At 44.4% G+C, this 16,459-nt stretch overlaps 1 protein-coding gene and 1 long non-coding RNA gene across 4 annotated transcripts in view; one reads left to right on the plus strand and one right to left on the minus strand.

Moving 5' to 3' along the window:
- The window catches only part of SOCS6 (suppressor of cytokine signaling 6), a 102,361-nt gene that overhangs the window by 24,979 nt on the left and 60,923 nt on the right, over window positions 1–16,459 (minus strand). The window lies entirely within an intron of this gene.
- Window positions 746–7,632, plus strand: LOC121032808 (uncharacterized). Its single transcript, XR_005791497.1, has 2 exons — window positions 746–898; window positions 7,398–7,632. It is a non-coding gene; the product is annotated as an uncharacterized LOC121032808 (long non-coding RNA).

The following is a 16,459-nucleotide window of genomic DNA, read 5'->3' on the forward strand; positions in this document are numbered from 1 at the left end:
AGATAGAACCTCACGTCAGTCTCTGCCTGACAGGGAGTCGCCTGTTTGGGATTCTCTCTCCCTCTCTTCCTCTGCCCCTCTCACACACGCACTCACACATGCACGCACATAATCTCTCTCTCTCTCTCTCTCTCTCTCTCTCTCTCTCTCTCAATATAAATAAATAAACTAAAAAAAAAAAAAAAAAAGTTCATTGCTGACCTTAAAACAGGGAGGCTATCCTGGATTATCCTGCCAGGCCCAAGGTAATCATCCTAAAACCCGTAAAAACGGAAGTGGGAGATGGAAGAAGGGATCAGAGAGTTGGTCAAAAGGAGATGTGACCACAGAAGAAAGGCACAAGGAGATAGATGCCGTCTTTGGCACCCCTTTGGTGGTGGGGGGCAAGGGGCCACCAAGGAGGGCAGGCAGCCTGCAGGCACCAGAAAGGGTGTGAGCCAGACCCTGTTAGGGCCCCCAGATACAAACACGCCCACATCGGGATGTTGGCCCAGAGACCCTGCATCAGACTTCTGTCCTCCAGAACTACAAGAGAACAAATCCGCACTGGAGTAACACACAAAATTGGCGGTGCCTTATTGCACCCGGAAACTAATACAATATGCAAGTGTAATAATGAGACATGAGGATTCTATTTGGAATCTAACGAATCAAGTGTTCAGAATTTACATTGTCTGAGGTCATGATATAGTCTAAGTTACTTTCTACTTCTCCATTGTGAGCATCCGAGGGAGGCAAAGGGGAGGAGCACAGGAAAGGGAAGAAGAAACTCCCAAGGGCCAGGCTCCTAGATGGGCGTGTTCACTCATGTCACTGGATTCTCACAAAAAGCCCTACAAGGATGTGGTTGCTATTCCACCTTTACAGATAAGGAAGCTGGAGACTCCAAGAAGGAAAGGTCTGTCAGGCTGCAAAACCCACACCCAGTCGCCACACCACACTCTTGCAAATAAAATCCCAGATTCCACCACCCTGGGGGCTCCGGGCTGGGGAAGCCCAGCGTCCCGCCCACAACGCCTGCTCACTCTTTCCTTTGCACAGATGAAAAGACACTGTGTTCTGTTTCAGTACTGTATTTCATTGATTCTAAGATTCACCCCGTTTTCTTCCAATTTTACCGCCTGTGGTTATGATGCATCTTATATTCGCAACGCCTTACAATCACATTCGGCAGCATTGTTTCTTCCTCAGTGGTACGTAAAGGGATGAATGGTGTGTCTTAGCATGGGGGTTCCTTAGGGTCAGCCCGTTGGGACAGCAGGCTTCCCTAAGCTCCGCACTGGGCTGTGAGTCCCAGAGACAGCAATTCCCCACCCTTCCTCGGGAATACATGCCAATGTCAATTATTTTCAGTGTCAGGAAACATGTCACGTTGCACTGAAATCCCTCACGCTACAACCGAAGTTTTCATGCTGCCGTGAAGAGAATGGTCATCATCTGGTTTTCCTCGGCACTTACTCCGTACTAAGCAGTGAGCTATGAACCTTGGAAGGATGTGAAAGATGGGGCCTCTACTCTCAAAACCCATACAACCATACACCATATAACCAAATGGTGAGACGATACATAATTAAGGACCTAATTGCAGTGGCAACTCCCTATGGAGATACGACCAACTAAACAATGCTTTTTCATTTTGTTTTGTTTTTTATTTTTTGTTTTTTTTAACATAGTCCCATCATCAAGCTTGACCCATTAAGCTCACTAAAAATTTATGTAAACACATTTTTCCTGAAGGTTTCACCTAGGGCATCGAGTAACCTATCGTGGTGGGTTCAACTGCGCCCCGCCTCAAAAGCTGTGCCTAAATCCTAACCCCGATACCAGTGAATGTGACCCTATTTGGAAATAGAGTCTTTGCAGATGTGATCAAATTAAGAATGAGGTCACACTTGATTAGGGTGGGTCTTAGAGCCAATGGCTGTTGTCATTACAAGAGAAAGGGGAGGGAGATCTGGATACAGAGACCCAGAGGAGGCACAGGGAAGAGGTCGGTGTGAAGATGGGGGCAGAGATCCGGGTGATGTCATTACAGGCCAAGGAACTCCAAGGATGAACAGGAGCCACCAGAATCCGGACAAGGCCACGAAGGATTCTTCCCTCGAGCCTTCGGATGGAGCGTGAGTTTGTTAACAACTTGGTTTCAGATTTCTGGACCCCAGAACAGTGAGAGAATAAATGTCTGCCTTAAGCCACCAAAGTTATGGCACTTGGTTAAGGCGGCCTTAGGAAAATAGTACCTCTACATATCAGACGTTAAAGTAAGTTGTGGAACAAACCACTTAGCAGGACTTGCAACTTTTCAAAGGAAGACAGTTAACATGAAGTTCAGGAGTATGAAAGGGTGAAAGGGTTAGAGGTTGGAGGACGAGTTTGGAAGAGGCTTCTCTGCAGAGATCCGAGGACCTCACTGGCAAAAGGAACTCCAAAAGACTGCCCGGAGAGCTCGACACCCTGCGTCTAGAGGGTGTCCCAGTGCACAGTGTCAACTCCAATCTGTTAGGTACAGAACACCCAACAGGCTAGCTAAGCTGCTTTGGGGATTGTAACACACTGAATGTGTATACTTCCCCCAAATCCTTATGCTAAAATCTAACCCCCAAGGTGATGGTATTAGGAGGTGGGACCTTTGGGAGGTGATTAAGCCATGGGGCAGGGTAATCATAAATGGGATCAGTGCCCTTATACAAGAGGCCCCAGAGAGCTCTTTCGTCCCTTCTGCCCTGCGACATTACAGGAGGAAGACAGCCTTCAAGGAGGAAGCAGAGCCTCACTAGACACCAAATCTGTTGGTGCCTTGATCTTGGACTTCCTAGCCTCCAGAACTGGGAGGAATAAGCGTGCTTTATAAACCACCTGGTTTATGGAATTTTTATAACAACAGCCGAGGCAGACTAAGACAGAAACTGGTACCGAAAAGTGGGGGTGCGGTTATAACAAATACTTAAAACCGTGGAAGCGCCGTGAGACTTGGCAGAGGGGAGAGGCTGGAGGAGTCGTAAGGCACGTGCCAGGAGAAGCCTGAACTGCCATGAACGGACAGTGGAGGGTGATTCTGGGTGAGACTCAGAAACGAGGAGAACTGCAGAGAAAGCCTCCGTCTTCTCAGAGAATACCCGAGACATTCTGGGGATCCTTGGGGCTTCTTCTCCCATTGCAGGCCTGGAGCACAAGGGCCTGGGGGTGCAGAACAATTTCAAAAAAGGGGCCCCAGCCCAAATGGACTAAAGCAGTGACGGAAGTGGTCTATCCTCACAGAGACGACCAAGCACAGGATGCATGAGCATCTTGTATGGACCAGATGTGGGTCACATGGAAGAAGGGCCTACCCGAGCCTTCAAATCCTTCCAGAAGGACCATCTTCTGGAGCAATAGAACTGCAACGGCAGTGAGTCTGTATGGAAGACTGCGCCAAAGAAGGTGGGGGCAGAGGAGGAGGGGACGGCTCCATGATCCACGTCAGAGTTGCAAGGGAAAAGACAGTGAGGTCCCCAGGAGTACCGTCATGTAAGATTGCTCTGCTACTTATGTCTGGAATAGAAACCTGCAAGAGTACAGGCCTTAAAAAAAAAGAAGAAGTAAAGAAAACATTTAGATAGAACACTGTGTGTTAAGGAAGTACACAGAGGGGCGCCTGGGTGGCTCAGTCGGTTAAGCATCCCACTTCGGCTCAGGTCATGATCTCGCGGTCTGGGAGTTCGAGCCCCGCGTCGGGCTCTGTGCTGACAGCTCGGAGCCTGGAACCTGCTTCGGATTCTATGTCTTCCTCTCTCCCAGCCCCTTCCCCACTCTGTGTGTGTGTGTGTGTGTGTGTGTGTGTGTGTGTATCTCTCTCTCAAAACTAAATGAACATTAAAAAGAAAAAGTACATAGAAAATAGGATTCTAACATGAGAATGCAAAACGCATGTGGCACAGCAGAATTGGGCCAAAGAGAGACAGGAGTGGTACTGAGGTAGCAATGTAGGACAGACTGCCCATTGTTACGGATACGTGACAACATTTTTCCCACAAATAATAAAACTGGCTCAGGTGCCAAGTTACAATCCATGGGAAAAAAGGATTTAACCAGAGTCCACACTAATTTTTCTCAGAGCAAACCTCTGATAAATTCTTGACATGCCTTAAGAAACTCCTTGAGGATAATTCATCAATTGAATGTTTGAAAACACAGGAAAGCCATTATCAATGTGGAATTAGTTATGACTGACTCAGACTTGGTTGGAGCTATGAATGTGATGGAAAACTAAGTCATCTGGGAGTATTCATCATCATCTAAACTAGAGTCATTTAAGTCTAACATATGTCTTCTCAGACCACATCAGCCTGGGCATTCATGGAGTCAAAGGAATAATAAAATTCCACTTGGCCCCTCATTCTATCCCAACACCCTTGACGTTAATGGGCCCTTTGCCCCTTCAAGGTGTTCAGGCGAGCGCTCCACTTGTACACTCAAACATCAATGGTTGCAGTTTCATTTTGGTTGGTCAATTTTGTTGCTAAATATTTGTTGATAGTTTCAAGCTATCCAGACTCTAAAATTAGATGGGCAATGTGTGACTCCTGCTTGACGCATAGAAACTAATCACCCTGGCTTCTAGGTCCAGAACAATTCATTCCCAGGACCCAAAAGATGCAACTTTAAACCACAGTTCGGAACCCTAAGAGAAATTTGGAACATGGAAGGAAACGGGCCCAAAAGATACTGATGACAACTTTTGGTCCTATTTGGATTACGTAATAAACACAGATCTCAGGAGCTACAGAGGACTAAGCTTGAAAAATGAACTCCTAGAAAAACACTAAAACAGGTTGTAAAACAGATGCTTTGTGACAAAAGGGAGAGCAGAGGTCATGGGGAGCCTATCCAAAGTCATTAAAAAAAAAATCTACCCATTCTCATGTAATTGCTCCCAGAGATTGAAAAGGTAAACAGGCAGAAGGATGTCCAGCCTAAGAAGCGTGAATTTCAGAAAGGCATTTTGCACAGTAGTGCAGTAAGGTGTGTAGACAGAGTCACCCAGACTTAGGGTCAATCAGCTGGAGAAGTGATCCAGAGTTCTCTACTCCAGCCCATCCTGTTCACCGTTTCAGTTAATGACTTAGATGAAGGTTCAGAAGATGGTTATACCAAATTTGCAAAGAAACTGTAAAGACCAATTAGAGAGGAAAGCACCAGAACAAACAACTTCTGGAGAGACTAAAGTGAGAGACAAAAGCCAGCAGTTGAAATGTGTTTAGCAGCAATAGTAGTAATAACAATAGCAAAATATTAATAATAAAATACTGGAATAAAATTAAGGAGCCAATTTGAGTGTAAAAATAATTGCATAAGGATAGGACTTGAAGAAAACTGGAAGTTTATACTTTCTTAAATTTGGATTTAAAACTAACTATAGGGGGTGCCTGGGTGGCTCAGTCAGTTGAGCATCTGACTTTGGCTCAGGTCATGATCTCACTGTTTGTGGGTTCGAGCCCTGTGTTGGGCTCTGCACTGACAGCTCAGAGCCTGGAGCCTGCTTCCGATTCTTTGTCTCCCTCTCTCTCTGCCCCACCCCTGCTCATGCTCTGTCTCTCAAAAATAAATAAATGTTTAAAAAAAAATTTAATTAACTATATATTTCATATATACCATCTCTGTGCTGTACCTGTTTTTTGGTTTTTTTTTTTTAAGTTCTAAGAGCTTTAGTAGTCTCATTGTTTTCTGTACTGCTCAGAACAATTTTCTTGTTGTAATCACCTATGGAAGAAGAACATTGCCAAACTGTTACAATTCCAGAAGTATATAAACAGGATTGTATAATACAGAAATGTATAGCCAGCAAGAACCTTGATGACCATAATCCCAACAAGAACAAATTGAGGGTACCAGGATCCTAGAAGATAGATAATACCACCATTTTATTAAAGCTTACCTAGAACCCAATCTACGGACAGATCACTTTAAGAACATTTACAGCAAGTGGGGCGCCTGGGTGGCTCAGTCGGTTAAGCGTCCGACTTTGGCTCAGGTCATGATCTCACGGTTTGTGAGTTCAAGCCCTGCGTCGGGCTCTGTGCTGACAGCTCAGAGCCTGGAGCATCTTCAGATTCTGTGTCTTTCTCTCTTACTCTGTCCCTCCCCCACTCACACTGTCTCTCTCTGTCTCTCAAAAATAAATAAACATTAAAAAAAAAAAAGAACATTTACAGCAATTAAGATTGTCTATCCTAGAAAAAGGAAAACATAATGGTGTGGCGGTGAACGAGGTCATTACCTAATACAAAAGCTGTCAAGTGAATAGAGGGAAGATTCAAGATCAAGGGTCCGAGTTACAGCAGGCAGGTAACTCAGAACTTATACCAATAAGGACTGTTCACAATGAGAGTAGCTAAACTTTCCATGAGGAGAGCCCAAGGTCACCCGGAGTGTTCAAAGAATGAATGACCATTTATTGGGCATGCTGCAAAAGACCTTGTAACACTGAACAGAAAAAGTAGATACAATAAAACTGCCAGATTCTGATTTCACAAAACCTTGGAGCCTGGCCTAAAGTCACCAGCTTTTTATTTTGCACAGTAGGTATCTGAAGAAAAAGAATTGCCAAGTACAATAATTGTCACTTCATTCAATGCAGGACATTTCAACCTGAAAACTGCAGCTCAGAATCAAGGACTGTCCTCTACCTTGAAACAATTTGGTTTCATTTTTTTCATTCCACCATGAATTGGTGAAAATTTACTCATTGCAGTAGATTGTATTTTCCAAAGAAGGCCACCAAATTGTATCCCATTCTGCATGCTACAATGTGACCTTAACTCTCCTCTCATTGGGTGACAGGGTCTGTGTTCTTCTCCTCCGGCTTGGGTGGACCTTTATGTCTGCCTTAGCAATAAAGTATGGCAAAAGTAAGGCTTTATGAGCTCCATCGTTAGGCCATAGGAAAAAAAAAATGCCATGCTCTTTTACTCTGTTCTCTTGAAGCACTTGCCCTGGGAACCCAGCTCCCACACTATGAGGAAGCTCAGACAATATGGAAAGGCCACGTCTAGGTTTTCCAACCAATGCCCAGCCAAGGTCCCAGATAAGGAAGGAAGGTAGAAAAATATAGGTTTGAGGTATCTAATCCAATGAGAGAGAGAGAGAGAGAGAGAGAGAGAGAGAGAGAGAGAGAGATTTAAAGAGAAATGGCTTAACATTTGTCAGAGAATAAACTCCATTTTAAAACATCCACTATGTGCGACAGCCAATTGGACAGCTCAGTGGTGGCACAGAAGACACAAGATGAATCCCGTCCTCCTAGAGCTATGTTCAAGGTCATGGGTGGATGGCATAAACAAGTTCATATAGTCATAAAAACGTCATAGCTAAGTTTTGTCTAAGGTTCGTAATGTAAACACGTGTCCTCATTTTTCTAGAGACGGACGCTGAGCCTCAAAGACAGAATGGCCTGCTTCCTTTCACGCGGTTGGTAGTTGAACAACACCCAGGTGAGCCACCTGGGCAGCCGTCACATGCCAGTCACGTCACAAGGGTTGCCAAAGCCTGAGTTCCACCCTGTCCCTTCCATGTCGCAAGGCCACACAGCGGACACAGATTCGTTCCCGTCGAGTCAGCAGGGGAATAAATGGCAGACATGCAGAAATAAGTCAACTTCAGGTGTGATGTCCTGTCTTTATCCCAAACGAAACAATGATCCTTTCTGTTGTTGGTTTCTTCCCTGGGGCAATCTTAGTGTCAGCCCACCTGCCTGGGAGTAGTTCTGCCCTGGTGCTTGCGCTGTTGAGCCACTGTGACATGAAGAGGCCGTGTTCCCACTGGATCTTGTTAACCCCCGTCCCTGCTAAGCTGACTTGTCTGGTTTTTCACTGTCCTTGCACTTTGGGTCCCACTTCCTGGTGGGTACCTCTTTCTCTTGGCCTAAGTCCCCTCTTTCCTAAAGTGCTCTTACACTTGGGCAAACTTTTATGTTTTATTTTCCTCCTTGTGTGTAACCTGGACAAGAACTCAAGTTTTCTAACTTCTGATTACATTCTCTCCCTACTTTACTACAGACTTTTGTGATACGTCCCGTGGATTTTGTGAGCGATGTGATTCAACCAATATTTACTGAGCACCAGGCTCTCTGCTAGGAGGCAGGAAACTGACACAGTGGGCTCAGGGTCTTTCAGTCCAGGGGATAGAGCAACGTGCAGGCCATCACAAGAGTGTGTGTGAAATCATGCGTTAGGTAAAGCACACAATGCTACAGCAACACACAGGGGTGCTGCTACCGACCTTGAGAATGAGGAAGGGCTCACCCAGAGCAAGGGAGGGGTGGTTTGGTATTTGGGAAGATACGTTGCCAACAGAAGGGTCGATGCCAGGAGAGAGAGAGAGCCCAACCCACACAGGAGGGCCGAGTTTCTTCACTCTGGCAGGCTTGAGGCACTCGAGGCACAAGTCTGGAGTTTATGCGGATGGCAACAGGAATCAGAAAGGTGTCCAGAAAGATGAGAAAATAGATCAGAGGTTCATTCACCAAAAGGAGACGGGTGTATGGAAATGAAGAGGACATCGTCCCTGGCTGCAAGGAGCTCATCACCCACTGCGAGAGACAGACACATAAACAAATCATTACCCAACAATTCATTCAGCTCTAAATATAGGACACACAAAGGGCTGGTGGACCCAGAATAGGAAGCCATGAGCACTGCCTGGGAGGGGAAAGAAAGGCTTTGTGTAGGTGACAGTCGAGCAAGATGACAGATGAGCGGGTGGCAAGAAGTCCACGCCGCGGGGGTGGACCTCTGGGTGGGACCAGGAAAGCACCTCTAATTCATTACCCGATATGAAGTGAACCAAACATCTGCTATTCTCTTGAAACTTCAAGCCTCAGGAATTTGTCCCCTCCTGTTAGAGATAGCAAATGTTAAAGTGTAACTTACTGCTCTCTTCTCAAGGATTCTGAAGGTTTCTTTGTGGAGGACATTTTATCTGGGGCATTTCCAGAAGCAAAAGGAGCTTTTCAGAAGTACTTGCAGAACCGGGAAAATGTGCTCATTTCTAGAGATTTCTAGAGGCTATGTTCCTGCTCCAAAGTTTTGCGGCATCATCACAAAATCGGGAGTGAGGAGGACCAGCGTGGGCTGTACCAAGGTGGAGCACATCCATACCCACCCTGGTCCCCCTCACAAACTGACTCAGAAACCGAAGGTCCAACTCACAGGCTTAGAAAGAAAGAATCTTCCTTCTCTTTGGCAATCTCAAACTTGGCAAAGGATTCAAATGGAAAGAACATGACACTTACTTCTTCGTACAGCCCAACAGATGTGTCGCTTAAGCACAGAAAATCGTGGGATACAGGATCCTCAGCTTAATCTTCGTACACAGACAAGGTGATGCTAAGAGAGTTTCTGTCTCTCCTGACAGCACAACACCCCCTTTGCTTTGGAGAGACATGCGATCAGAGCAGACCCAGGCTTACTAGATGAGCAGCACTCTGGGGGAGTGGTGGTTGAAACAGGCACTCTAGGGGCGCCTGGGTGGCTCAGTCGGTTAAGCGACCTACTTCGGCTCAGGTCAGGACCTCACAGCTTGTGAGTTCGAGCCCCGCATCAGGCTCTGTGCTGACAGCTCAGAGCCTGGAGCCTGTTTCGGATTCTGTGTCTCCCTCTCTCTCTGACCCTCCCCCGTTCATGCTCTGTCTCTCTCTGTCTTAAAAATAAATAAACGTTAAAAAAAAAAAACATAACAAATATGGGGTGCCTGGGTGGCTCAGTTGGTTAAGCGGCCGACTTCAGCTCAGGTCATGATCTCACAGTCCATGAGTTCAAGCCCCCCATCGGGCTCGGTGCTGACAGCTCAGAGCCTGGAGCCTGTTTCGATTCTGTGTCTCCCTCTCTCTCTGCCCCTCCCCTGGTCATGCTCTGTCTCTCTCTGTCTCAGAAATAAATAAACGTTAAAAAAAATTTTTAATAAAAAAAATAAATAAATAAAAAAGAAACAGGCACTCTATAAATGAATTGAAAAGGAAATGATGGACAGTCATTTGTCAGGAAATTAAAAACAAAAGATGCAGGAATACCAATACTAATAAATGATAATAGGAAATTTAATTTTAAAAAGTCAGAGGGTAATTTGGCAATGGTAGAAAAAGGTATTGTAGTCATGGATCTCTACGTACTAAATAACATAGTAGTACAGGGTGCCTGGGTGGCTCAGACGATTGGGCGGCCAGCTCTTGATTTTGGCCCAGGTCGCGATCTCACCGTTTCGTGAGTGGGAGCCCCACATCGGGCTCTGTGCTGGCAGTGCAGAGCCTGCTTGGGATTCTTTCTCTCCTTCTCTCTCTGCCCCCTCCTTGCTCGTGCTCTCTGTGTCTCTCTCAAAATACATAAGTAAACTTTGATAAAAATAACATAGTAGTAGATACGTATGAGAATAAGTCTTAAGATAGACAAGGGAATGTGATAAAACGGAAATCACTGTGAAGAAGTGGCTGTCGACCATGAGCGATTTTGTCCCTGGGACATATGGTGATGTCTGGAGACATCTGGGGCCATGACAGCTATGCTGAGGAAGGCTACTCTGGTGCGAACCAGGGGGTAGAGGCCAGGGAGGCTGCTAACACGCTCAAGGCCCGGGACGGTCCGCCACAGAGTCGTCTGGGCAAAATGTCGATAGTTCCAAAGAGTGCAGGTGCTGAGGACGGGGCAAGACAAGTGGAGCTGCAAATACAGACGGGGGTGGAGAATGTGGAGAATGCCATGCTCCGGGTGGAACTGTGCCCCCAAAAGTTATGTTCACGTCCTAACTCCACTGAATGCGACCTCATTTGGAAATAGGGTCATCGCAGGTATAACCAAGTTACAACGATGTACTGGAGTCTAGAGGTGTCCATAACTGGTGTCCTCACAAGAAGAGGGAAATTTGGACACCGACACAGAAGGAAGAGAACACTGTGTGACAACAGGATGCGGAGACAGGGGTGATGCTGGGCAGCCCGGCTGGCTCAGTCAGCAGAGCACACAACTCTTGATCTCGCGGTTGTGAGTTTGAGGCCCACGTTGGGTGTGGGGACTACTTAAAAATAAAATCTTTAAAAAATAAGTAAGCAAATAAAGTAAAATAAAGAAGAAATGGGGGTGATGGGTCCACAAGCCAAGGACTGCCAGCCACCAGCAGAAGCTAGAGAGAGGCGTGGGACAGACTCCCCCTCAGAGCCTCCAGAAAGAAACAGCCCTGCCGAAACTGCAGCTTGGGTTTCGGACGTCTGGCCTCCAGAACTGCAAGACAAGAGGCTTCAGTTGTCTTAGGTGCTTTATTACAGTGGCCCCAGGAAGCCCACACGCAGTGAAACCAGTCTGCCTCCAGGCTGCCCAAACCTGTTGCTTCCTTATCAGCAATGGACTCCATAGTTGTCTCCACTTACATTCGAGACTGTTCTCACTCAGAAGCCTTTCATTATGCACCTTCCAGACCATAACTTACTTGACACGTATAAATACATTTCTACCATCGACGTTAGTGCCTGGGGCAGGGGGACTACAGTCGCCTTAATCCCCGTGTTCTTATCAGGCAGACTGTGTGCCAGAGGGCTCCCCAAACACGCGTGAAATGCCAGAGAACCAGGGGAGACACCAGAGGAGGACAAGCAAAGAGACCGCATCGCCTGCAAAGCAGGGCTGGCTCCTCCAAGCCCTGCAGCCCCTGAGCTTCCTGCACACCCTCCCTGCACATCCAGACTCTGGACAGCTGTTGAGAACTCTGTGGGACAGGAAGGACGTGTACAGCAGGAACTGTTCAGAAACTCTTCTGCTGTGAGGACCTTGCTCCGGGCTGCAGGATACCTTCAGGGTGAGGGCTGAGGCAACAGACAGGCTCTACAGGAAGAAAGGGGTCTCGGCCGCCCTTAGTGGATGGAAGGCACTGTGATTACGTGACCGTCCCAGACAGTAAGCCGAAAAGGAACAAAATAAATACACAAATCAAAAGACTGTGTGTGTGCATGTGTGTGAGTGACAGAGAGGGAGGAAGAGAAGGAGGAAGGGAGGGTGTGGATGCAATTCTAAAGCATTTGAGAAGAGGAGGTAAGAAAGAAGAAACGAGTTCCCTTTTTTCAATGAAATCTAAGTGATATGTTCAGGACCTCAGCCGCCAAAGTGGATTTTCCACAAATACACGAAAGATCACATATCAAAGAGAGTCGATGTCTGTTTCTGTCTAGCTCAGGTATTCTGCTCACTGATCTTGCAATGCTGCTGCTTCTGTACAAGTGCCCACAACCTCAGCAGAGTCAAGTTCACACCAGAAGGACACTGTTGTGGTTAACCAGCATCTGGGACCCTATTAAACCGTGTCATTTGGTAGAACTTCACATGCACCCACCTTTTTGCCTAGATATGTGGGCAGTCCGATGGGTGGTTTCCTTTGCATTTTCCTAATTTTCTTTTTTTTTTAATTTTTTTTAAACGTTTATTTATGTTTGAGACAGAGAGAGACAGAGCATGAACGGGGGAGGGTCAGAGAAAGAGGGAGACACAGAATTTGAAACAGGCTCCAGGCTCTGAGCGGTCAGCACAGAGCCCGACGCGGGGCTCGAACTCATGGCCGCGAGATCATGACCTGAGGCTCAACCGACTGGGCCACCCAGGCGCCCCATGCATTTTCCTAATTTTCTAATTCATCGTCTCTTTGAAGAATGAATTCATATTGTTAAGTCTACTTGATTATTTTTTTTTTAATTAAACATTTTTGATGAAAATGTTTTCATTAAATGCACACTGGCAAACTCTCAAATTCTCTCAAAACATTTCATTCTTCGGTCTTCTGTTCCCAGTGCCATCCCAGTCACCCTGTGGGGATTCAGTTGTGACCAGATTTCTGTCAGGCAGACTCATCCACCGCCGACAACAGACGGAGGGGCCCTGGCAGTCAGTCATTGCCGATCCCTGCCAAATCCTAAAGAGTTACCGCTTCAGGAAGCTGGTCACCCTCCAAGATAGCCAAAACAAAAAGAAACCAGGAATAGCCAGGAGCGGGACAACTCGCACTAAGATGAAAGCAAAGTTCAACAAAAAAGAAAATCAAAATCATTTATTCAAAGTGTCCCTTACCTCACCATGCCAATTAGGAGCTCTTTTCTTCTCTCTAATTATCAGAAAGCCACAAGGGCTTCAATACAATTGTGCTGAATTATTCTAAGGGGGAAAAGTAAGAAATTGTAGTCTGTCTGATACAACCCATTTAGAGTAAAACCAAAAAATATTTGACTTGCCCTTTATTTGATGTCAGCCCCTAAAAAGACAGTATGTTTTTACTATTTAAGAAATACCAGATGGGGGTTCCTGGGTGGCTCAGTCGGTTAGGCATCCAACTTTGGCTCAGGTCATGATCTCACGGTTTGTGATTTCGAGTCCCACATTGGGCTCTGTGCTGACAGCTCGGAGCCTGGAGCCTGCTTCGGATTCTGTGTCTCCCTCTCTCTCTGCTCTGTGAAACCGCCCCCCCCCCCCCCACTGCCCTCACAACTCGTGTTTTTTCTCTGTCTCTCAAGAATAAATAAACGTTAAAAATTAAAAAAAAAAAAGAAATACCAGATCATATGAACTTCAGATATATTAAAAGGGGAAAACAATATTCTTCCTCTAAATTAGAATGTATCTTTTGTTCTCTGAATACCAACAGAATATGTTTATTTTTGCTTACTACACGAATGGCTAATCTCCATCTGGTTTTAAAAACTTTAACGTTAATTTTCATAAATTGTCAAAGAGGCTGAAATTAAAGATGTCCAATCTAGTCACTCCACATTGACAGCGATATTGTTTTGCAGCTTATTTCAAATTGAGTTTGCCGTGGTTGACCTTTTTTATCCAAAAAACTTAGATTCTTCTTATTTGAAAATCTGCATCCTAAGATAAAGACATTATCCTTTATGAACGTCTGTAGTGCACCAGCACCAATCACACTATCGAATGGCTTGGGCAGATAATAAGAACAAAATGCTGAACCTGTCAACCCTCTGGTTTTATGGGTCTCCAAACAATAGAAGACACAACAATGAAAGATCATGTGTCCCTGCATCTAAACACTAAACTGCAGAAATCCAAGTAATAAAGACATATTAAAATAAGCCGAAGGGAAACTCTTTCTGCCAATCAGCCATACGATGCGGTGTAAGACAGGAGATTTTTTTTTTTTCAGGATATGAGTAAAAATGTAATTAGGTTTGTCCTAAGAATTGGCTAACATTTTTCTCTTGTGTTGTGGTTTCTCTTAAAACTGTTCTTTTTTAATGATCCCCTGGCTCCTATTAAATTGCAAACATAAATTCAACAAAGAGCTACAATGGTTTTTAAAAGGATGGGAGGTATGCAGTATTTCCTGGCTTCACCAAATGAACTTAAAACTTTATGTATATATATTTTTTGATCATTGCCTCTGACTCCTGGAGAATGCCATTGCAGATTTCTATCTCCACAGCTAAACATTAGCCCCCTTTTACTTCTATCTGTTTTCAAGCACAAAAAGAAAAAAAAAGGAAAGCCATATTTTTATGTTTATTAGTTTGATATGGGAACACTGAATAAGCGAAATTATAGAAAACGTATAAATGTTTAAAGGAAAAGAAAAATTACCCTCATAACCCAAGCAAAACAACTGTTTCTATTCTGCATATCTTTCCATCTTCCTGGGCACAGTTTTAAGTATAATCTAAATGCAAGTTTATATTCCGCTTTTTTGAATTTAAAATCACAAGAAACACTTCCACAAATGTCCACAGATCTCATTTCCATTTGTACAATAGTGACTTATTGCTGTGTTAGATGTTTTGGTTACTCCAATGTTTTACGTTTAGAGATGGGGTTGCAGTTAATATCTTCACACTTCTAGAACAGGTATGTGTAACCAGAGATTGCTAACGTTTTAGCAGGTTTGTCATTGTCATTTGGGCAACCTGGGTGGGGGTGTGGGGGAGGGGGACAGGCGAGCGGCGGGAGAAGGAAGGCAAGGTACATTGGAAACACTTGAACGTCCCTTCACCCTTAAAATCTATGATTCCCCTCCATCACCACGATATGCAGATTTTTCCTTGGCACTGTCCTCAAGCCTTTTCTAATTGTCACAAATTAATTGTCATAAGATGATTTCAAATACCTTTTGGGAAAGTCACAGCTATCATGAAATGAGGCATTGAAGATAAAGGTCAGCCGGGTTTGGTTTGTTGGGAGTCCAATGTCTGCCTTGCCCTTAGTACTGTTTATACAGAACCACAGATAAGCTCACATACTTTAGCAACTGCAATAAAATAATTTTTAAAAAGCAAATGTGCTTTGTACTAAATATGCTTTCTGTACCTTCTTGTTCCGTATTCTTCTTGAGCAGTGATTGTCATCTTATGCATTTTATTTCCACTTATGGATAATTATATATATTTTCTCATCCCTATAATCCAAATAAGGTTGCCAATATTTGTTTCCAATTCTCTGAAAATTCTTAAAGAATTTTAAAGAATTTTATTGACTTAACAGCTCCTTGGTGTTCTGCTGTAATAATAAATTCTCAATTAGATGCTTAGCAGGATTTATAAATGTCTAACTTCTTAGTTGTGATGGAATTGAAACACCCAGTTGAAAGGCTTTTAGTGTCATAATGGAAAAAATAGACTACACATCACTATTCATGTAGGGCAGCTAGGGGACCAAATCTCTGTTCTGTAGTAAGAATTTCAGATGACGTTTTTATTGTATTAAAGACTACTGTAGGGGTGCCTGGGTGGCTCAGTCGGTTGAGCGTCCGACTTGAGCTCAGGCCATGATCTCGCGGTCCGTGAGTTCGGGCCCCGCATCGGGCTCTGTGCTGACAGCTCGGAGCCTGGAGCCTGCTTAAGATTCTGTGTCTCCCTCTTTCTCTGCACCTCCCCTGCTCATGCTCTGTCTCTCTCAAAAATAAATAAACATTTTTAAAAATTTTTAATTAAAAAAAAAGACAATTGTATGTAAGATGCTATAAGATTTCTTTCTGGTCTAGTTTTTTCCAAAGTTGCAATCTATTATAACATCAGTACCTATAAACTCCTTGAGAACAGAGGTCTTATTTTCTTGTTCAGTGTAACTGTGTTGGAAGACAGTTTAGTAGTTATTCAAAAAGTTAAACATAAAGTTACCATATGACCCATCCACTATCCATATGACCACCTATCCACTCATAGGCATAGAGAAATGAAAATATATATCCACACAAAAATTTGTACATGAATGTTCATAGCAACATTATTCATAATAGACAAAAAATGGAAATAACTCAAATGTCCATCACCTGATGAATCAGCAAAGTATTGTATATCTATGCAATGGAATATCATTCAGCCATAAAAAGGAATGAAGGTCTGATACATGCAGTAACACGATGAACCTTGAAAATATTATGCCATGTTGACAATAGCCAAAGTATGGAAAGAGCCCAAATGTCCATCGATGGATGAATGGGTAAAGAA

Source organism: Herpailurus yagouaroundi, unplaced genomic scaffold, assembly GCF_014898765.1.
Source record: "Herpailurus yagouaroundi ecotype Mexico unplaced genomic scaffold, PumYag 142, whole genome shotgun sequence".
NCBI classification, from domain to species: Eukaryota; Metazoa; Chordata; class Mammalia; order Carnivora; family Felidae; genus Herpailurus; species Herpailurus yagouaroundi.